The sequence below is a fragment of the Aethalodelphis obliquidens genome, unplaced genomic scaffold (genome assembly GCF_003676395.1).
Source record: "Aethalodelphis obliquidens isolate GAN/ISIS:26980383/991018 unplaced genomic scaffold, ASM367639v1 scaffold1, whole genome shotgun sequence".
Taxonomy (NCBI): domain Eukaryota; kingdom Metazoa; phylum Chordata; class Mammalia; order Artiodactyla; family Delphinidae; genus Aethalodelphis; species Aethalodelphis obliquidens.
This window is the reverse complement of record NW_020837945.1, coordinates 22,465,259-22,488,618: the sequence shown is the minus strand read 5'-3', so window position 1 is coordinate 22,488,618 and position 23,360 is coordinate 22,465,259. Positions and strand designations below refer to the sequence as shown.

Below are 23,360 nucleotides of genomic sequence, written 5' to 3'. Positions count from 1 at the left end.
TTTGCTTTTTCTGCCTTCCTCATTTCTACTAATAGAAATCCTCCCAGACACAAAATTGAAATGTGGACATTTTTTTGGACTTAAAAACAAGAACTCTGGATCCAAACTTCATGAGTTTGAATCCTGGCTTTGCTAGTTATCAGTTTTGTGACCTTGAGAAGTGTATTTATTCTTTTTGTACCTTAGTTTCTTCATCTCAAAAGTGTGAATAGTAACATCTCATGTGGCTGTTCTGTAGATTAAATGTATTAAAATACATAATACTTAGGAAAGTGGATAGCACACAGTAAGAATTATATATGAGTTTATTGTTATTATAATACCTTTTCTCCCTTAATTTCATCAGTCATAATTCTAATAATTTTATTAGTAGGATTTATGTTCTTACAAAAATAAAACTGAATTTAAATTCAGAAAATTTGAATCTATTCCCAATTCCAACTCTTTCTCAGTTTTTTGGCGAATCATTTAAATTTAAAGAAAGTTTTATTCTGTATGTTTCAAACAAAAGGTTTTATGTTATAATGCATAGACATTTCAACATTATAACTTGCATTTATCTCTTTTTAAAATAAATTGTTCTGAATCTATTTTTAAGGCTTATTACCTCACTACTTAGAACAAGAAACTGTGTAGTAATACTGCCTAGTTTGGGGCCTTAACTCCATCACTCAAGATTAAGTGACTGCAGGTGAATTATTTTATTAACCTGTGCTTCAGTTCTCCCTTCTACAAAATGGTGCCAGTAGTGGTATCTCTCTTGTAGGGCTGTCAGAAAGATTGATGAGTTAGTTAAACACAACAGTGTCAGGCACACAGTAAATGTGCAATGCAATTCTTATTATTAACACAATTCCATGTTCCTTCTTCTAATCCATTTTCAGTATATGCTAGAAATAGAGGTTCCTTAAATCAATAAATGTGCCTGACAGAAATGAAAACAGGTCAAGATGAAATTTCTACTTTAACTTTTTTCTTTATTCATCAATTGAAGATCACCTATATCATTTGATTTTATATTTTAATATGTATAACACTTTCAGTGACTTTTCCAGTAAAATCAGGGTTGACTTAAAAAAAAATAAAGCAACTGCATGCATTTAATTTTTAAAGGCAATTCCATTTTGATGACTGCCCTCAACATTTTCAATGTTTTTAAAGTCCTTCTTTTAAAAGAGAACGTGAAGCTTCAAAATAATGTAGAAAACTCTCATAATAAATAATTATTTTTAATATAAATATAACATCAATTCCTTCAAGCCAACTGAAACTATTATAACATCATTTCACAGCAACCCAGTCATTTACTGCTGTAGCAGAATTTTTTATCTGTTTAGGGGGAATATTACATGAGTTATTGATAGTTCAGTATGTTAGAAATATATGATCGGTTTGACCTAAAAGATAAAAAAGGTCACATTTAAATTGCAAAATTATTTTAATAAATCTTTCAACTTTTAATTGATTTCTAAAATTCCCTCTAAGTCATGCTGTTGTTTTCTTATTTTACAAGCCTGTTATATGTTGTGTGTTATTTAAATTTTATCTCATTCATCATGTATCAGTTAGAACACAAAAAAAGTCTATTGTTTAGGTCATCCTGCATCATTCTCACACAGAGTATTGAGATAATTAAATTAATCTAATTATTTTCTAATCTTTGTTTCATATAAAACTTCTAATTTTTATCTTATTAAATCCAAAAGTCTTCCCAGTATGACTACTAGCAATTATTTTCTCTGCCTGGAGTAGTTCAAAACTTTTACATATACTTTTACTTTTTCCTCTTCTCTTGAATTTGTTTTCTCCCACACTCAAAAATTTGAAAGAAAAAATATTTTTTTAATTGGATGAGAACTTGAAAAAGAAAATCAAAGCCTGCTTTTATTGATGCACTGATAGACTGACCCGAGATTTGGAAGGGGTGTTTTGTTCATACAATACTCATCATCAAAGCAAACTGAAAAGACAAAGGTGTCTGAAATGGCTTTACACTGACATGACGCCTTAATTCGTTAAGGAAACGGACTGCTCACTAACCACCTTCTCATTTCATGTTTTTTACAAACTCCTCTCGTTTCTTGATGGAGGCTTTCAGCTCAGAAATGGCCTTGGCAATCACCTTCTCTTCAAACGGGGGAGATTTTGCCGATGCCTAGATTCTTCTCGATGCCCTTTCCCCCCAGCATCGACGGTGTGGAGAAATATAGACGGTCTGTTTTCTTGGGACTTGACGAGGGAACATTCGACAGCTTTTCAGTTCATCGCATCCACGAGGGAGAAGACAAATCGGTGGGCTCCGGCGTACACCGTGGACAGGGTGGCAGGGTTTGTTGTGGCCTTAGCCTTGCCCACCTCCATGCCAGCCTCCTGGATCCACCCGGTGTGGGTAGTCAGCAGGTCCTGGGGAAAGTCCACTTTGGGGGTGCACTGAGATCAGGGGGATGATCCTCCCAGCATGGCCGCCAATGACAAGAACGTTGACTCGAGCCGGTCCACACCCTTCAGTTCGGCAGCAAAAGTGTTGGCTTGGACAATGTCCAGGGTTGTCACCCCAGAGATTTTACTGGGGTTGTAAACTCCATGTTTCTTGAAAACTTCTGCTGTGATTGGGATGGTGGAGTTAACTGGATTTGAAATGATGCAGATCCTGGTCTCGGGGCTGTGCGGGCACAGGCAGCAGTCAGGGTGGCCAGGATTGTGGCGTGGGTGTTGAGCAGGTCGTCCCGTGTCATGCCTGCTTTTCTTGGGACTCCCGCGGTAATAGCCACATTGTCGCAGCCCTCCGGGCAGTCTGGCAGCTGCCCAGCTCCGAGGTGGCCTTTCACCATCGCTCTGGTCTCGATGTGGCTCCCATCGGCAGCCACTCCGGGTGTATGAGCAATACCGTGGAGGGTCGGGCAGCTCACCAAGGGGCTGCTCTTCAGGAGAAGCGAAAGCGGCTGCCGGATTCCTCCAAGCCCCCAGCACGGTTGCTTTAGCACTGTTCTGGGCTGAGGTGCCAAAGCTGCGGCGGAGAGCGGCGCCCACAGGCCAGACAGTGGCAGGTGGGGCGCGGACCAGCACGGGAAGGAGCCCACGAGGGACAAAAGAAGAAAGAAAATTTGATATTTCTATTTTTATTTACTACTATATTGCAGAAGGAAAGTCTCTGTAAGGAAACATGTGACTGAACAAACTTTGTCCCTTGTAATTCTTACCTGTTTTGTTTTACCAATGTAGTCCAATAATACTCATGTGTATTTACAGATGCAAAGGTAAGTACAAAGATCAACGTGGTTCAATAAACCCGTGACTGCTTAGAAAATTATTAAGTAATTTGGAGGCATATGTTATATTGCTAATGATTATTTAGTTATTACAGAATTTTAATGTTAAGATTATTAATATTTTTAATATAACTTCTTAACAAATATCTTCAGCAAGGTAGAAAATATTATTCCAGTTTTTCTGCATTAAAAGTAAAGTCATAATGTGTTCCCAATAAAAGGCACCAATGTTCTTTGGAGAAATGGCTGATTCTATATTTGGGACAAAGTACAAGATAAGCATGTAATATGTTGTTCTAGGAAGCAAGTATGTGTTCAAATTCTGATGTGAAAGTGTGAAAAGAACAAGAAACTAGTGAAAAGGTGTTCCCATGGGCCAAACTTAATACAGATTGTGTATTAAAAAAAAAAAGAAAAACACAGAAAGAAAAGGATTGAGGGTAATACATTATAAAAATTCAAATAAAAGTTTCCATGGATCCATAATGATTTATTTATTTATTTATTTATTTTTTGTGGTACTTTGGCCTCTCACTGTTGTGGCCTCTCCCGTTGTGGAGCACAGGCTCCGAGGCCATGGCTCACGGGCGTAGCCACTCCGCGGCATGTGGAATCTTCCCAGACTGGGGCACGAACCCGTGTCCCCTGCATCGGCAGGCGGACTCTCAACCACTGCGCCACCAGGGATAGCTTTTAAATGCCTTTTTGGTTGGTCTACAGAGAGAGTCTAATGCCTGGAAATTATTAAAGTGGTGAGATAGGGCTTCCCTGGTGGTGCAGTGGTTGAGAGTCCGCCTGCCGATGCAGGGGACAAGGATTCGTGCCCCGGTCCGGGAAGATCCCACATGCCGCGGAGCGGCTGGGCCCGTGAGCCATGGCCGCTGAGCCTGCGCATCCGGAGCCTGTGCTCCGCAACGGGAGAGGCCACGGCAGTGAGAGGCCCGCGTACCGCAAAAAAAATGTGGTGAGATAAAAATATAAATAGGGTGGTAGAAGCAGAAATTTAAAAGTATCATGGATGCTTTAGAAAAATATATTAATAGTTCATATGGAGCTATTGATATTTGTGTCAAAGGAAAGTGAATTTCTAAAAATAGCTTCTGGGATTAAACTACATGGAAGAATATGGTAATATGGAAAGAAACAGGATTCTCCATTTCTACTGTAAAAAATTGACTGATACCGCAGTACAGAGTTATGTTTATGTTGAAGGAAGAATTTACTAATGGTAATAGTGAGAACAGTATCAAGGAGTAGTTTTATGTATTTGTCACTGAAGATTCTAAAAATTCTTCTTTTTCATTGCTTCTTTCTCTATTTCCTTTCCTCCCTCCTTTCCAGCTTTCCTTCCTGCCTTCCCCTCCCTCCTCTCCCTATCTTCATTTTTGTTGTTCCTTGTTTTCTCCCTTTATCCTTTCCTCATTATTTTAAAATTTATTCATTAAAAAATAAATATTCATTAAGCATCTATACTGTGAAAGTTTCTGTTTTCTTTCTGGGTCAGTAACAGTCTTATGAGTTAGCTTAACACTGGAATTAGCTATTTGAGTTTCAGATCATGAAGTCAGCTTGTTCAATCTGATAAACTACCACTTCATTTACATAAATGATGAAAATATCAACTTTGTTATTAAGACAAATTTGAAATGAATGAATGAATTATTTGGTGCAATAAATAAGCCTACATAATTAAAACTATGACCTAAAGTTTATTACAATCATCTATCAAAAAATAAAGCATGTGTGCATGGTTGTGTGTATGTGTGGATATGTTTGGTGTGTGTGTAGGGTCCCAAAGCCAATTATTGTATTATCAGCCAATTCTTCAGAACTAAGAGCTGAGACTTGGACTTAATGACATTTTGAACTTATTTCTGACATTTGGGATATGTTTGCCAATGTTAACTCACATTTTCTTTTTAAACCTGTTTCTTCCATGTAATTCTTCATGACTGTATGAACCATTATTGATATTATTTATTTCCATTTTGCAGGAATGTTTAATGTTTCTTTTCTTTGCTTCTTGAAATCTAATCACTAACCTTGTGAATACTATATGTTTCTCCTCGTCTTTCTCTGGGGTAAAATTTTAACGTCTGTTCTAGGGCATACAGATTTTTCCCATTGTTGCCAAACACATTACAGATATTAAAATTGTGTGTAGTTCATGTTCCAGTGAATTGAATTAGCTTATCAGCTGAATGGTTACCTATTCACTTGTTTTGTGAAGTAGAGCTAAAAGGCTTAGGTGCTCGCAGACTGAAGGTGAATTTAAGGACATGATTTAAGCCTTGCAATAGTATAGAAAATAAGCAGTGTGTAAAAATGTGGCTGAATTTCTTTTGCATGTGATAAATGTTGATTTTGTTGTTGTCCTTGTTCTCTCTGTAGTTCACTCTCTGTCATTCCAAAGCATTTAGGCTATTCTGTGTCCACCATAACTGGGAATGGAAGTTTTCAGCATTAAACACGTAAGGGCCACAAATAACCTTCCCAGGATTTCCATCCCCAGGGTGGCAAAGAAGCCACAGAATGTACCTGTGGCTTTAGGATTGGTATGAAAATAGCAGCAAGAACAATAGAATCTGAATAAAGTCAGCAGATAAGAAAGAGGAATATTTCAATGATAACGTGATGAATGAATGACTGAAGACTAGATGGGATGAAGAAAATCTCAAAATTCCCCTATTGAGATATTACATCAAGGATTAAGTGAACCCAGCAAAATCTCAGCACTGGGTAAAAACCCTAGATTGAGTGAGTTAAAATTTTCAACCTCAGTGCTATGGGCATTCAAAATAGAAATCAAGTTGAATCATCAGGAAAAAATATGTTATTTCTTTTATACAGTTGAATTTGTGTTGACATTCATACCTACAAATGTCAAAAGAGAAAACAAGCAATAGGCCTTTAAGGCTTGTATATTTCTTGCCATATTTTAACTGTGCTTCCACTTTGACATGCTGAGTTACTATTCTTTGAAAAGACACTAACCTGGCATTATTTAAGTTTTTATCAAATGACCAAACTTCCTTCTCACTTATGTACTAAACATTTCTTAAAATATTTCATTGTCACTTGAAATGCAAATTATTTAAGTAGTAACATTTACTATGAAAATTATGTTCTCTGGTTTCATCATACTGACTCATTGTTTAATCCTGGTTTCAATTCGTAATTGTGTGATCTTATTAATCTACCTCTTCTAGTCTGTTTCCACCTCTCTGATATGAGACTAAATATAACACTTCACAGCTATTTTTTTTAATTTAATTTATTTTTTTATACAGCAGGTTCTTATTAGTTATCTATTTTATACACATCAGTGTATATATGTCAATCCCAATCTCCCAATTCATCACACCACCAGCCCCCATGCTTCCCTCTCCACAACTGTTTTTTAAGAACTGTAAAACTAATCATAATAGTCATAATGGTATTAAAAATAGTACTGTAGAAATAACAGTAATAGTGGAAATAGTAGCAATAGTATCAAAAGGGGAAAAAAGAAAACAGTTAAAATTTCTGAGCAAGCATTGTGCTAAGCATTTTCTCCATGAACCACGGTAGACATTTTCTAGGGTTTAACTCATTTAATATTCACAGCAACTCTAGAGGTAGGCAGTGTTTTACTCCATCATATAAATTAGAGAATTTAGCTTCAAAAGATTAAGCCACTTCCTTATACTACCCAGATGTTGCATGTTGGCTATAATTCACATTTAGAGCTTGCTTTCCCAATCACCATACATGATATAAAGGGAAAAAAGTAGGTCAGGCAATAAACATGAGCTCTTTCCCTGACCTCTACAGTAGTTCTCAAACTTTGGGACATCAGAAATATCTGAAGGACTATATGATGCCAATGATGCTGCTGGTGCCGCGATCACACTTTTGAGAATAGCTGTTCTAGATCAGATATGTGAAGGAACCCATGAAGTTATAATGTGGCCTTGCTGAATGAAATGTAGGTGCTACTTATACATAGATAAGTACAGACTGTCACCTAATTTGAGGATATCATTGACAAAATATTTTCTGTTGTCTGAAATTTCATCATTAGAAAATCATTACTTTCCACTATTATATTTTCTCAAGTGGAATTAATATTTTGGAAGATATATAGTACCTATTCATCCAGTTATGATCACTTCAGTGGACAAAAGTGTAATACAAAGATGAATAATATATGACCCTTGGCTTTAAGAGTCTTAAAATCTAGAGAATGAAACTAAATCTATAAGCAAATAATGCAACAAAGCTTATAGACCTTATGCAAAAAGACAACAAGTATATATGGCATCAAAGCAGAGGATAATAATTCTACCTGAGTTGGAGTATGCAGTGGAAAGTTGAAACATTGAAAAGTAGAATAATTGGATAGAGGAGCTGATGTTTCAGCTAAATGTTGAAATCCAAGAATTTATACTAATCAGATAGAGCATAGGAATCAGGTTGGTAAAGCATGGGATGGAGGGCGCATGTTATAGTAGATGACTGAATAGCTAGGCAGGTACCAGATTAAGTATAGTTTTTTATTTATTTATTTTTGCGGTACGCGGGCCTCTCACTTCTGTGGCCTCTCCCGTTGCGGAGCACAGGCTCCGGACGCGCAGGCTCAGTGGCCATGGCTCACGGGCCCAGCCGCGCCACGGCATGTGGGATCCTCCCGGACCGGGGCACGAACCCGCATCCCCTGCATCGGCAGGCGGACTCCCAACCACTGCGCCACCAGGGAAGCCCAAGATTAAGTATAGTTTTATGTATCCAACCAAAACATTTGGACTTCATGCTGATCACAATAGTGAATTTCCAAATGTTTTTTGATCAGGTATGAAATATCTGCTTTGTGATTTACAAGGAATAGTCTGATAGTTTGCAGGGTTTACTGACCAGGAAGCAGATCAAGGTTAGTAATATTAATTTTATTAATAAACTAATCCTGAGAAATGAGGAGTTCCTCAAGTAAAGAGGTGGCAATATGCATATAGAGAGGGAATAAATTTGACAGGTAGTCAACAAGAGAGAGTAACAGGACTTTTTTGTTTTTATTTTTTTTAATTCTATGTGACTAGTGTAGCTAGAGACTAAATAAAGGATGAATCAGATTTTGGCTAAGAAATTATACAAATCAGTGGTTCTCAAACTTTTGTTTACTAGAATCTTCTGGGAACAACTATTAAGACTTTCGGTACACAGTTCATACCCCTTGCAATTAATCCAGAATCTTTGGTAGCAGCTGTAATTCCCACATGAGCCCAAGGTCCAGCCCAGTTAGGTATTCACCATTATTATAGATAATTGTGCCATTTCCTAGGTAGGAAACAGATATGTAATGTGGATAAGACTGTGCCAAAAAAGAATGTAGAGAGAAAAATAAATTGAAAATATAAGAAAATAAATAACAGTGGAATGAATGACCTGGAGATTTTAGGATGAAGAATGCAGGTGGAGACACTAAAGTTCAAATTTAAAAAAGATATAATTCTTGAAACTAAAGGAAAGGAGGTAATGAACAATTTAGATATAAATACAATCTCACTGAAATAGCAGGGAGCTGGAATGTTCATGCACAATTGCCTCAATTCACTCTGCTAAGGAGTGGCTGTGCTGCCTGCAATGACAGAGGAGAAAGAGAAAATTGGAGTAAAGAACTTGAGGAAAACATTCTCAGCTATTGAACTGTATAACTGGGCATAATTGGTAGTGGGGTGCTGGTAGAAATTAGGAATTTCTAAGTGAGAGAAATCATTTAAAAAGGAGAGAAGATCACCAATGGAAAGTGCCTATTTGCTGTTATTTGCTCTAACCATGAATTCTTTTCTTACTTCTGGAAACCCCTCTGTTTTTTTAAGCATTACATTAAAAAATATAGTGTGCTCATGTTCTCATATGCCTTGTTCTTTTGGTCAAGTTGTATGTCCAGAATTAAGTACCTGACCCCACTGAAACTAGTTACAGCCCTTCCCCAAGGCTTTTGTAATTTGAAATAAGAATAACCAGGAGTCATTTTTTTCTCTGGTTTGAGGTTCTAGCAAATGTGAGACTTGGATTCTGTGAGACTGCTTTCTTCACCGTGTGGGATGGATGGTCTGAAATCAAAGCTGAAGAAATGCCAAAAAAAGAAAAGCACTAAAAAGAAGACAAGATCGGGAGGAAAGTTATTAAGATGTTCCAGCTCCATTCCTGAACTTCCTGTTTTGTGGTTATCTAATCTTAAATTGGAAGTATACTGTTGTATCCTGGTGTATGTCAAGAAATAATTCCTTTCATTTTGTATTTTCAAAAAGATAGCTATCAAAAATGTGTAAACCTTATAAAACTGTAATGTGGAAACTACACTTCCCAATCCCCTGCAGTAACTTGAGGCCACGTCCACTAGAATATAACTGGAAATGATGTGGGTTTTTTCCAGGCCAAATGAACCAGGAAGCATGGATGCCTTTTCTACCCTCTCTTTTTCTTTAAACTTAGATGAAGAATACTCTGAAGCCCTTTGAAAATGCAGAAATACAAAAAGAAAATAGCCTAAATCCCTGAACTTTCAAGTGGAAGAAAACAGTTAAGCGAAAGTTACAGCTGCTACAGATATTTACAGGATAGAAAAATAGCCCTGATCGTGTTAAGTTACTGAAATTGTAGAATTAATTTATTATAGTGACTAGTGTTTCTCTATCTGCCTAAATGATGCACTAAGACAATTTGGACTTAACTACATCATAACAAAGAATTTCCAGTGTGGTAGTCATTGTTTTGTTTGCTAAATATTAACAGTCTTTAGGAAACATAACACTCTAAATTATCCCCTTGTAGGACTAAGTGATCAGTTCTGGCCAACAGTTATCAGCAGAATTGACTTATATCACTTCCCTGTAAGAACTTTAATTTGCATTGTGAAACACAATTGAACTTTTTTTTTTTTCCTATTTCTCCTTTCCTTTGGTAACTCTACCTACATACATATCTGATTCTTTGCAGTTGTAAAACATCACTTTTTCATATATTACTATTTATATTGTGTCTCAGGGCTTTATTTTAGAATGTTTCTTTTGCTATGTCTTTAAATTCATTAATATTTTCTTTTGCAGTGTCTAACCTGATGATAACCCCATCCACTATATTTTTCATCTTGAACATTGTGGTTTTCCATGCTTAAAGCTTTATTGGCACCTTTTCTAATACCTTCCATGTCTCTCTGAAAATTTTCATTCTTTCCTCTAGTTTCTTGAATATCTGAAATAAATTATAATAACTGTTGCTAATGTCCTTGTCTACTAATATAACATATGTGTCAATTCTGTGTAGGTTTTGATTGATAGATCATTCTTTTCATTGTGGAGAGAATTTTCCTACCTCTTTGTATGCCTGGTCATTTTAAATTGAATACCAGACACTGTGAAGTTTACTTTCCTGGAAGCTGAATTTTTATTTCATACTCCTTTAAATAATATTGTGCTTTGTTCTAAGATGCATTGAAGTTACTTGAAAACAGTCTGATGTTTTTGGGTTTGCTTTTCAACATTGTTAGCTTGGACCAGAGCAGAATTTATCTGAGGTTTCGACTCAATGCCCATGAATTATGTTGGTTTCAACTCCGACGGGTGGGAATTGTCAATATTCTCAGACAGGAGTGAGATCAAATCACTATTTCCTCTGATTCTTTCAGGTTTTTCTTCCTGAGCCTCCTGCAGTTTTTTCATATGTCTGCTGAATAGTCAAATGAGGTGATCTGCAATTTTCTGGAGTTCTCTATCTGTGCGTACCTCTCCTCTCTGGTGTCCTGTTTTGTCACTTCTAGTGCCCCTGCTTCCCTGCACTCTCAGCTCCATCTTCTCAAAATGGGAAATCCGTTAAACTCCCACCTGGGATCCCCCATTCTGTGCTGTGATACAGAAAGTCTTAAGTCTTGAACCCGTTACATAATTTGCAGGTCCATTGCAAAAGGAAGGTGCAAGAACTCTTGTTCAAATATTATGAAGAATTTCAAGACAGTGACAGCAGGCGCTACACCAAGTATCAGACTGTGCAGCAGCACCCGTTTCATGGCTGTGAAGCCAGCCCTGCTCAAGGAAGTGATTTAGGACAACACCAGTGCTCTTCTAGTTGTTTCCATATGTCATGGTTTGTTATCCTTCATTGTCCAATGACCAGTGATTTTTTTTTTTTTTTTTTTTTTTTTTTTTTTTTTTTTTTTTTTTTTTTCGGTACGCGGGCCTCTCACTGCTGTGGCCTCTCCCGTTGCGGAGCACAGGCTCCGGACGCACAGGCTCAGCGGCCATGGCTCACAGGTCCAGCTGCTCCACGGCATGTGGGATTTTCCCGGACCGGGGCACGAACCCGTGTTCCCTGCATCGGCAGGCGAACTCTCAACCACTGCACCACCAGGGAAGCCCTGGCCAGTGGTTTTAAAAACACATTTTCTTTTATTTTATTCTGATTTTTAGTTTTTTCAGATGAAAGGAAATCCTTTCTTTGTTACTCTCCCTTGGTCAAAACTGAAAGTTCCCCTTACTAATCAATGTTTCAATTACATAGCGGCCTTTTTACCTTGAAATGACGTTGGTATAACAATTATTTTTCTTGGATCTTAGCAATTCAGTTTATCGAGCAATACTAGATAGTAAATAACATTGTTTTATTTAGTATTCATTTAAAATCTGATACATATAGCTGGATTACTGTCTTTGGTACAGCTATCAGAATTATTTAAGAAGGGGATTTGTATTTGGTTGTGATAAAATTTGAGATTTCCTGAACAGATGTACTGTTTACTGTTGCTCAAGTACCTGGATAAAAACTAATTGCAGACTTTCTATTTAGATGAACAGATATTCTGGTTGTCTGGTCTTGGAAGCTACCTCTAATTAAATTAATTAGAGCACAAATTAAAAATTTCATTTTCTGCAGGAACTTGATAGGTGACACAAATAAGTTTTGAGGGCTAATATAAGGTATTAATGCAGAGGAGTGTATGGATGACTGAGGAGCGGGCATGCAAAAAATGTGTCATTTTTTTAAAAAAAGCTACAAATGTAGCTGTTGATGTGAAAAATAATCATAAAAATATTGTACAGGCCAAAGTATATGATATCCATGTGTTTCTTTCTGAGTATGGGTTCTGTTTTATGATCACTGCCTAAAAGCATTGTTATTTGAGTTTTTTTTTTCTTTTAATCAAGGAAAGTTTGTTCAAAAAGAATGATATAGAAACGTAAAATAACAAATTATAATAAACTGGAATGACTCTAGTTGAAGCTGTGCAGCTGTGAAGGAAGGTCAGTGCCCACAACTGCCCATACCTCCATCACATATTGATGGTCCCTAGATGAGAGTATATCAAGTTGTTTTCTTAGAAATCAAATGGATAAACCTTTGCACTGGACGGCCAGCTTTTTTTTTTTTTTTTTTATCCGAGGATGGTTAAAGCATTGCATTTAGAACTATTCTTTCTAATATAGTAACCACTAACCACATGTGGTTATTAGGTACTTGAAATGTGGCTCGTTCAAAATACGATCTGCACACCATATTTTATAGAGATAGTAAAAAGAAAAGGTAAAATACATTGATAGTAATTTTAGTAGTGATTCCATGTTGAAATGATATTTTGGATATATTGAATTAACTGATATATATTATTTATACTAATTTTGCCTTTTTTAATGTTTCTAATGCAGATACTAGAAATTAAAAATTGAATATGTGTCTCCTATTTTGTTTTAATGGACAGTACTAGGTTCAAAACACTTGGGCATTAGAGAATATCAGAGAATAACAATGCATAGAGCATGGTGGCAATGAATTATTTTTGAACTCTCAATTTTTTGAGATTGAACCAGAAGTTTTTTTTTCTTTGTTTTTTTTTTTGTTGTTGTTGTTGTTTTGTTTTTTTGCGGTACGCGGGCCTCTCACTGTTGTGGCCTCTCCCGTTGCGAAGCATAGGCTCCGGACGTGCAGGCTCAGCAGCCATGGCTCACGGGCCCAGCTGCTCCATGGCATGTGGGATCTTCCTGGACCGGGGCACGAACCCGTGTCCCCTGCATTGGCAGGTGGACTCTCAACCACTATGCCACCAGGGAAGCCCCAGAAGTTTTTTAAAGAAGAAAATGCATTAAACCTATTTTTATTATTGAAACCTTTTAAAATTTGTATAAATTAGCATTACGAAAAACATAAGATTTTTCTTTCATCTCTGCTTCTCTTCAGTAGCTTTGCTGTTTTTAATAGTCATATTTTTCCATATATATATTTTAAAAAATTTACCTTTATCTAATTTTATCCTTGTTATAACCCTGTGAGATAACAGACATTATCTCCATTTTATCTTTACCTTTCCTTGACTCATTTGCCTCTATTTAGGGAACAGGGCAGCTTAGAACAACGGTTCATCAGTGAATAACTCATAGTTTATTAATTCAACACTTACAGTTAAGAAATCTTTTTTATCTTATTTTCACAAAACCAATACACTTGAAAAATTGGCTGTCTCCAGTATCATTCTTGGAGTTCCACAGGCTACTTATCCATCTAGATGAACTCACTGTGCCTCCTTAAGCTAGCATTTCACCTTGGATATTACATCTGTGGCCCTTCGGAGACAATGCCATTGCAAAGCTACTTCTAAGAAACATGAAAGACAAGAATTTCAGCCCGTGGTAGGCTAGGAAGGAAGGCAGTATTATGAAGTCCAAATTTTCTATCTTTCCTCAAATAATGCCCCATAACGCAAATAAATTGGCTACAGCTGAACTGAGGTCTATTTCATGGAAATAATATGGAAGTTGCAGCTGTGCACAGTCACCAACTAAACCATCTGAGGTGCGCTCACAATGGCCTGCTGGTGGTAAACCATCAGTGGTGTGACCAAACACTTTCTTAAGTGCTAGATGGCCTTATTTGAACTGTGGAGAGAAAGGGAAGTTCTAGACAGACTATCAGTGTAACAAATAGTTGCCCACTTTGGGCTATCAATGTTGCAGAATATGGAAAAAAATACTTTCAAAATTAACCTTGTGTTTCTTTCTTTCGTGTTTAAACTTTATGATATGTCTCGATATCATAATTATTTTGAAAGCCTCTGTATAGTTTTCTAATGGTGCTGTGATAAATTACCACAAACTTGGTGGCTTAAAACAACACATATTTATTATCCTGCATTTCTGTAGAAGTCTGACATGAGCCTCATTGTCCTAAAATTAAGGTGTCAGTGCCTACGTCATTTTGTTCTGGAGGCTCTGGACAGAATCTGTTTCCGCATCTTTTCCAGCTTCTAGAGGCCACCTACATTCCCTGGCTCCTAGCCAACTTCCTTCACCCTCAAAGCCAGTGCCTTTTATTTTTCTGACCATTTCTCCCCTAGTCATGTCTCCCTTTGATCACAGATGGGAAAAGTTCTCCATTTTTAAGGATTCATGTGACTAAATTGGGTCCAGGCTAATGTAAGCATCTTGAGGACCTTAATCACATTTGCAACATCTGTTTTCCCATAGAGAGTAACAAACAAATTCTTGTGATTAGAATGTAAACAATCTTTTTTGGAGAGGTGGAGGTAGGGGTGCAGTACTCTGCATGCCACAACCTCTATCGCTCTGAGCATTTCCACAAGACATATGTCTACTAAAGGGAATAATTCTCATCTTTTCATTTCATAAAGATATTCTGCCGAAGAACACATTGTAAAGGCATTAAAAAAATTCCTGCTCATCTATCAATCAAAAACCTTTTTAAAAGCAGTTTATCTCATTATGACATCTTTAAGTCATTTAACCCTCTATCGAAATCAAAGCTTAGATTTACACATTAACATGGACACATAAGGAAAGTTAAGAAGTAAGATTTACCTTGGGCTTTATACTTTTCCTCTTTTAACCATGGCAAATTTTATAGATCTGACATTTTTACTTTACTTTCACCGACAAGAGAAATTTTTTAAAAATATTTCAAAAGACAAATCCTATTTATGATTCAAAATCTTATTTAAGATTCAAAATAAAGTGATTAGGAAGACTCCTTTACACTTCCTGCTGAGTTTACCATTTTTAAGACAGGGTAAATATTAAGCCATCATCAATAAAAATTTATTTACTGTTAGAGTTCTCCAGAGAAACAGAACCATTAAGAGATATATCTCTATCTCTATATCTATCTATTTATCTCTCGTCTATATACCTATCTAAAGAAAGATTCATTTTAAGCAATTGGCTCAAGCAATTGTGGCGGCTGGTATATCTGAAATTTGCAGTATTAGCTAGCAGCTTAGAAATTCAGGTAACAGTTGATGTTTCAGTCTTAAATACAAAATCTGTGGGTACACCAGTGGTCTGTAAACTCAGACAAGGTTTGTATGTTGCAGTACTGAGGAAGAATTGCTTCCTCTATTATGGAGGGTAATCTGCTTTACTTTAAGTCAGCTGAGTGTAAATGTTAATAGCATCTGCAACTACTTTTATAAGAAAAGAAAATCTAGACTAGAGTATGATTAAAAAATTGGTTACTATGGCTTACCCAAATTGACAGATAAAGATAACCATCCCATTTATGGAAATTATTATGGAATAAAAGCTTCATCTGAAGGACTCATTATTTTTTTAAGGACGTTTTAAAATTAAATCTGTTGATTCAATAATTATAGAGTGCTTACCACATAGATATTTACTATGTAACATTATATATCTATATAAATATATATATACACATATATGCACATATATGTTTTTATGCATATATATTTATAGCATTGGCCATATAAACATGAATGAGACACTGACCCTGAGTTCAAAAAGTTGTTGTCTAATGAAAAAGGTAAATATATGTGCAAAGCATCACAGCGTAACATTCTTGGTGCTAAAAGAAGTATGAATTCTGCAGCACGATTGCAGCATGAAAGGAGTGTCCACTGACATAGGCCCAGGTAGCCATGCTTGAAGGAGTGGAAAAAACTGGCTAAGGGACAAAGTAGAAAGGGCATTGCAGGTAGATCATAGACCAAATAACATTAGATTTCACCACCTGTTTGGAGAACTGAACATTTTAGTGTATCTGGAACTCAGGGCAGGATGTTGTTAGGAAGGTAATTGGATTCCTACTGTGAACAGCCTTGATTGTCAGACCATATCTGTCTTGGAGGAACCAAAAGCCCATTAAAGTAGTGGCTGTTGTTTAAGGGTGTACAACAGATTTAACTTCACAGTCCTTAAAAAAGGCCACTTCCCTTTGAAGAAAGATACTAACTCTTACTTGATCCCTCACCAGCGTGTCTAAAGATAGAAAACATGAAGATGCTTATTCAGTCGACCCAAATATTAAGGAGCTGAGAATTGGTTTTAATTATTCTTGTAGCCTTTTAATAACTTTCACAGATGATTCTGAGTTACAACACTGCTTTAGAACCAAAGCATTTAAGGGCTGTAAGTCGGGGGAGAATTGCTTGTTTTCTCCTGTCTACTTTTATGCTCATTTTAATGGATACAGGGCACAAAATAGAAATGAAATCATTTCCTTGTTAAATATTTCTCTTTAAAATGTTAAATAATTACTAAATATGGAAGTTTTAAAAAATAAATCATGGCTGGTTTCATATGATGCAGACTACTGCATTCTACTGAAGCTGCAGGCACATGAATGCATGAGTGTATTCATCTCTACACTGCATAAGAAATTACCACAAATTTAGTGTCTTAAAACAACATTTAGTATCTCACAGTTTCTGTAAATCAGAAATCCTGCTACAGAGAAACTGGATTTTCTGTATCAAAAATATATACACACACATATATATATGTGTGTGCATATTTATATATATATTTTCAATGCTTGAAAGCACTGAGATGGAAACCTTATTTGTATGTAAATAGGTATTTCTATGTTGAATTGTTGACTATCACAGATTTGCATTAAACATGTGAAAATTCAAAACAAGGTATATAATGATCCCACACATTGCATTTTTGCTACAGTAAATTTGATCATTCTCAAATTCTCTGTAGGAGGGCATTTCCATCTCTCCAAGTCTTTCCAGGGATGACTTAAATTCGGTAGAACGTTCACATTCACAGGCACACCTGGCAGCAAACAGTTCATGTGCTGTGGTCTCTACAACACAATGTATCACTGCACAACGAGAAAAGCACTGCAGAAGATGATAAACACCCTTTCAAGACTTCGGGATGGAGAGTAGTTAAGACCAGAATTAGATGATTCTGAGACTTATGAGCGTTTTGCATCAGAGGAAATATTGTGTTGCTAAAGTGAGTTTTCATTGGACTGTCAATATCTGCAAAACTATAACCGAAAATCTGAAACTGTTCATACCTTCTCCTAGAGGCACAGCTTCTATGTAGTTTCTACAGTTATAATGCTGTGGGTCAGGATTTCCATCTCATGTCCACTATCCAGTTCTGTAAATCCTAATTTGGGACAGAATTCCAATCTTTATATGAAACATTGATGCAAATTATTTCTCTGTTATAATTTGTATTTAGTGGTCCTTTTTTTGTTCCACTAAGAGAACCCTATTTAATGAAAAATAACAGTGCTATTTTGTGCATCATGTTGTCAGAAAAAAAAGAAATTGTTTCTTTGTATTCTGATCTTCTTTATTTCCTCTTTCAGGTCCTAACAACACAAAACAAATGCTCCCAACTTATCCATATCATTTTATCTCCATCAGCTTTTCCCACCATGGCTTTCTCACTCTTTTGTGCCCCCATCTTCATATATAACTAAGATAGCCAGGTAATACGCATTAAAATGTTTAGAGTATCTGAGTTGAACAGAATATTTCTAAAATTTGTCACCAGTTTTTTGAGTTCCTACCTTAGTCTTTCAGTGTTTTACACAGGAGAATTCATGTTATCCATTCATAAGTAAGCACTTAAAAGTATTGTGTCTGGCTCATGATTAGGTATTAAGCTTGAAATATTTTCTTTAGTAGACAGGTTAGAGCACACATATCTCCTGATAACATATATAATAGGATAGACTTAAATAAATGATTAACTAAACAAATGAGCAAGTTGCTTCATAGATCATTTATTTTCCACTGTATAGAAAAGTGCCTGACTCAGTGCTTGAAAATTGTCTGACTTTTCACCATATACAGTATGGTTTCATATTATTTTCAATAAGAGTTGGCATAAACTCTATTTACAATATCCCAGTGTCATAGTGGCCATAATAAAGAATATAACCCCTTGGTTCCTTCATTCTGTTATTTATTAATGTATATAACATTAGTAGATTATTACTGTGTGTCAGCCATAGTGCACAGAGTATGAATCAGACATGTACCCTGAATGCAAAAAAGATGCAATATAATAAGATACTTGATATTGCAATTGCAAGTTCCATTATGTCATTTTGGATATGTTAATCTTTATGCCTGCTCTCCATATGCTTTTGGAATGGAAGCTGCCTACTCCTGCCTCATCCCCACCTTGCATCCTTTCAGTTCCATATGCCTCATTGGTCAAGCTTCATGCTAAATGACCCAGACCTTCCACTTTAAGGTCATAGTGATTCCATCAGGATGTTGATGCATCACCAAAGCATTCAATTTACATCACCTACAGTCTATGCAAAATTGGCTTATAAAGATGATACTACCTTAAGACAATTTCTTGCAAAGAAATTTGAACTAAGACCATGTAAAGACTTTGAGTGGTGAAGTTTCTGAAAGGTAGTAAGATTGAATTAGGCTAAACAAGGTATTATGGGCCATGTTTCCCTGCATTGGAAGAGAACAATACTTCCTATTAGTACCTGAGGTATGTTGGATATTTTGAGGACTGTGACAGGTGATCTGGGGTTAGTTGCCCTGGGAATCTATTACGGAAGAGGATCCTCAGTGGTGCCATTATTCAAGTAAACAAGGCTGGGAAGACTTTAACATCTTTTTTTTTAAATTTGTTAATTTAATTTAATTTTTTTTTGACCGTGCCACACAGCTTGCAGGATCTTAGTTCCACGACCAGGGATTGAACCCAGGACCTGGCAGTGACAGTGCTGAGTCCTAACCACAGGACCACTGGGGAATACCCTATAATCTTGGTGACTTACTTTGGGAAGAAGTTGAATACCAAAATAATCCAAGCTTGGTGATCATTATTCTGTGTGTGGTTCATACGAGGAGTAAACTGAGACTCTTCCCACCATGCCATTTCTAGGCACGAGTATAAAACACACCATCTATAAATGGGGAACCAAATGAGGGAAAATATTATTTACCATGTGATTAAGTAGTTTATAAATCCACTATCACTAACAAATTGTTGGTTGCTTTAGAATGGGAGCCAGAAATTTCAGTGATGTATTTTGGTGTGTGAGGTATGTAGTCAAAACCATTGCTGGGGATTGAGTTTTCTAATGATGAACACAACAATATCTCCATTCCATAGGTTCTTTCTATAGTGACTTAGAATTTATTTTCTCCCCTTGAAACTGAATGGCTCTTTATGACTGTCTCAGTATATTGCATAATCATGCCATGCCCATCTACCATGGTCATTTGCAATGCTCGCTCTTGAAAAAGCAGAGACTCCACGGAAAGGGTCTGTGTATGGGTATTTGCTGACAGTATAGATGAGGTCCCAGCTGATAGCTAGTGCTAAATCGACATCTATGTGAATTTACCTTTTGAAAGTAGATCCTCCAGCTCTAGTTGAATTGCTTCAGCTGAACCTCTTAAAATAAAGACAAGCTTCCCTCTGAATCTTTCCCAAACCCTGCCCAAACTACAGATACATGTACAAAATAAATGATTTTTGTTCTCTTAGTCCACAAAGTTTTGTGATGTTTTTATGCAGCAATGGATATAACTAGCAACTAATACATTGTGTTATCCTTGATCTTTTTTTATTCCTGTTATAAATGTGAATTGCTATTGCAGTTTTTCTGCCATTATCCCATTACTGTACTTAAGTTTTGTCAGTTGTGGTTGTATTTACTATTTATTCCATTTGATTCACAGGAAATAACATTAGGATGGGGTTATGACTGAACTAGGAAATTAATGAACACAGCTTGGAAATCCTGGATTCTAAAACTGGAAAGTGCCTTTAAATAAGTTTTTTTTTTTCCTCACCTCTCGATTTAGTAACAGGTTATGTTTCTGATCAGACTTTTTATGAGGTGGTTAGAAGGATGATTACGGTGGTTATGTAAGATGGTTAGATCACATTTAGCAAACATCTTTATAACTGATGAGTGTCAAGTAAATAGAAACATGAATAATAATTAGAGAATGACACATTTTGGATTGGAGCTCATTTCATCCATACTTCCTTATCATGGAAATTTTTTGATTCATAGCCCATTTTATCTAGGCAGGCTTGGTTTATTCCATGTACTTATAGACCCAGAAGAAATAATGAAGAGAAAGAAATCCAGAAGCTTCTTTGGGACCCAGAATATAGATTTTGTGACATGGTTCATACCAAAATTAGCTGGATTATTCAGATTAGCTTTCCAGATTTGAACTAAAAATATGATTTTCTGGTTGCACAAAAAAGCAATTGGAACTGGAGCAGGACATATTGAGTTTTATGCATATTAAATTTATGGGGGCTTTACCAAGAAGAGAAAGAGAAATTTTGAGCAAATTGGAAGACAGTAAGAGAGTTTTAGAATGTGAATGCGTCATACAGAGCAGGGAGAATAAATAGAAACAATTCATATTCTTTTTTTTTTTTTGCGGTACGCGGGCCTCTCACTGTTGTGGCCTCTCCCATTGTGGAGCACAGGCTCCGGACGCACAGGGTCAGTGGCCATGGCTCACAGGCCTAGCAGCTTTGCGGCATGTGGGATCTTCCCGGACCGGGGCACGAACCCGTGTGCCCTGCATCGGCAGGCGGACTCTCAACCACTGCACCACCAGGGAAGCCCCAAAACAATTCATATTCTTAAGTTTACCACAGTACCTTGAAGCCAGAACTTGCTATAGAGCTAACCTCCATGAAGGCTGGCTCTCTGTGAATCATGTATTTAAATCCCCATGAAAACTACCTCTTCCTTACTGCACCATCTGTATTCTTGTAATACTAATTTCTGTCACCATTAACCACAATTTCTTGCAATCAAAAAAGCTAAAGAGAAACAAGAGTATCCTATGGCGAATGGGTTCACAAAGGAGACTGTGATCTATAAATTAGGGGTGGGTGAATCTCATTATGATAATGCTCTCAAAATGAATCTTCAAAGGTGAATAAGTGTCCAACGATGGATGAGGATATTAAAGGAAAAAAAAATAGCATAGAAAAGAATATGAAACATTCAGATTTAAAAGTCTACAACTAGTTTAGAATAGCTGAAGCAGGAGTCCTAGAAAGGACGTAGTAAAAGATAGGTCAGAGGTAAGATCGGAAATCTTAAGATTGAGGTACCTATATATCCCACTATGAAGTTTAGATTTGATGTTGAAGGTGATAAAAAAGTTATGAAAGACTTAATGCAGGACATGGCATGCCTGCACTTGCATTTTAGAATGTTTTAGAAATATAATTTCAAGGAGAGGAAGATTAAACGCTGGAAGTTCAATGTATATATAGCTAGCAATATTAACTTGGATAATGCCTGACTCTGGTAGGGAAAACAGACACAAAAAATATTAAGACCTTATAATCAACTGAATATAATTATTGATCCAATATGAAGTATGTAGGTAATAGAGTCTACAAAGTCTCCAAATGAATTACTTTCCTGGTAATGGACAAAAAGTTTCAGATTGGGAGCCAATAATAGATTCAGTTTTGCCAGGTTACATTTTGTTACATTCAGCCTCGTATCTAGTTTCTTATCTTGGGCACATCCTTGATTTTTCTTTCTCTATTACAACAACTCTACAGAGTAGCAGATAAAATGATCCCAAATCTAACCATTTCTTGTCACCTTTATCAATGCATCTTAGTGATTAAAAATATCTGCTTGCCAATCAGTACCTTGATGCATGTGTTAATGTTCTACCCTTTGCCATCAAGTCAATATCGTTGGAGCTTATTGCTGAGTGAGAAGACTGATGGAAGATGTCAGGCAGACAATCAGAATTCAGACTGACATGGCTATGCAGGCTAGGTAAGTCATTTGGAATGGAATTTATTTTTCATTTGAAAAGAAGTTAACTGGAGTTCTTTAACTAGACAAGTCGAGTATGTGATGAAATTTTTAAACAAACACTGATGTTTGGAGAATTGAATATAGGATGGCAAGGATAGAAATAGGAAATTATTCCTCTAATGTAAACAAAGATGGCTGAATTTCTTTTCCTTTACTGAATCAAACTTGTTTCTAGTCTCAAGGCATTATGCTTGCTGTTTCTTTGCCTGGATGGTCTTAGCCCCAGATTTTCATGTGGCTTATCGATAAGATTTCGGGACTGCCACCCCTCTGAGTCCTTGCTTCAACATCCTACCCAAGTAGCTTTTCCTCTTGTTGTTCACTGATTAATAATTCTGCTGTGGTTTTTCAAAACACATAGTAATCTCTGAAATTATATTATTTATATACTTGTTTATATTCTGTATTCTGCCATTAGAGTATCAGTCCCATGAAGACAGGAAATGTATTTTTCTTGTTGACACTGTGTTTTCCATATCCATCATAGTACTTAGAGTGATATGTGTATACAATATATGTTTGTGACTAGATTGGGAAGTGAAAGAAAAATAAGATATACTTTAAAATTTGTGAGTTATCTGCTTAGAGATGACAAGTGAAAGAGACTGTCCAAGAATAAGGGATTGCTTTAACTTTGAAGATAAGGGGGAGAATTTTGACCTGCACTGGTAATTTGTGGGTTGACAGTAAATAAAAGTATTATTTTTGAAGATTGTAGAAAGTAAATTATAAATTTAAAATTAATAAAAACGGAAAGTTTTTTCTTCTTTAAATAAGTTTCTATTGAGTACCAGGCACTTGCTAGGTACTAATATGCTTAAACTCATTATGCCTCCAAGAGCCATGATATGTTTTCTTTATTAATTCAGAATTATTTCAATAACATACATATATATTTTTTCCTCTCTCTCTCTACATATATATATATATATATTTAAGCATGAAGAGTTAAATCTGTTAAAATCAATGTACTTACAGAATAAT

At 36.2% G+C, this 23,360-nt stretch overlaps 1 pseudogene; it reads right to left on the bottom strand.

Annotated features, from left to right (window-relative positions):
- Nucleotides 1-2,047: 2,047 nt before the first annotated feature.
- Nucleotides 2,048-23,360, bottom strand: part of LOC113624778 (malate dehydrogenase, mitochondrial pseudogene) — a 47,129-nt pseudogene continuing 25,816 nt past the window's right edge.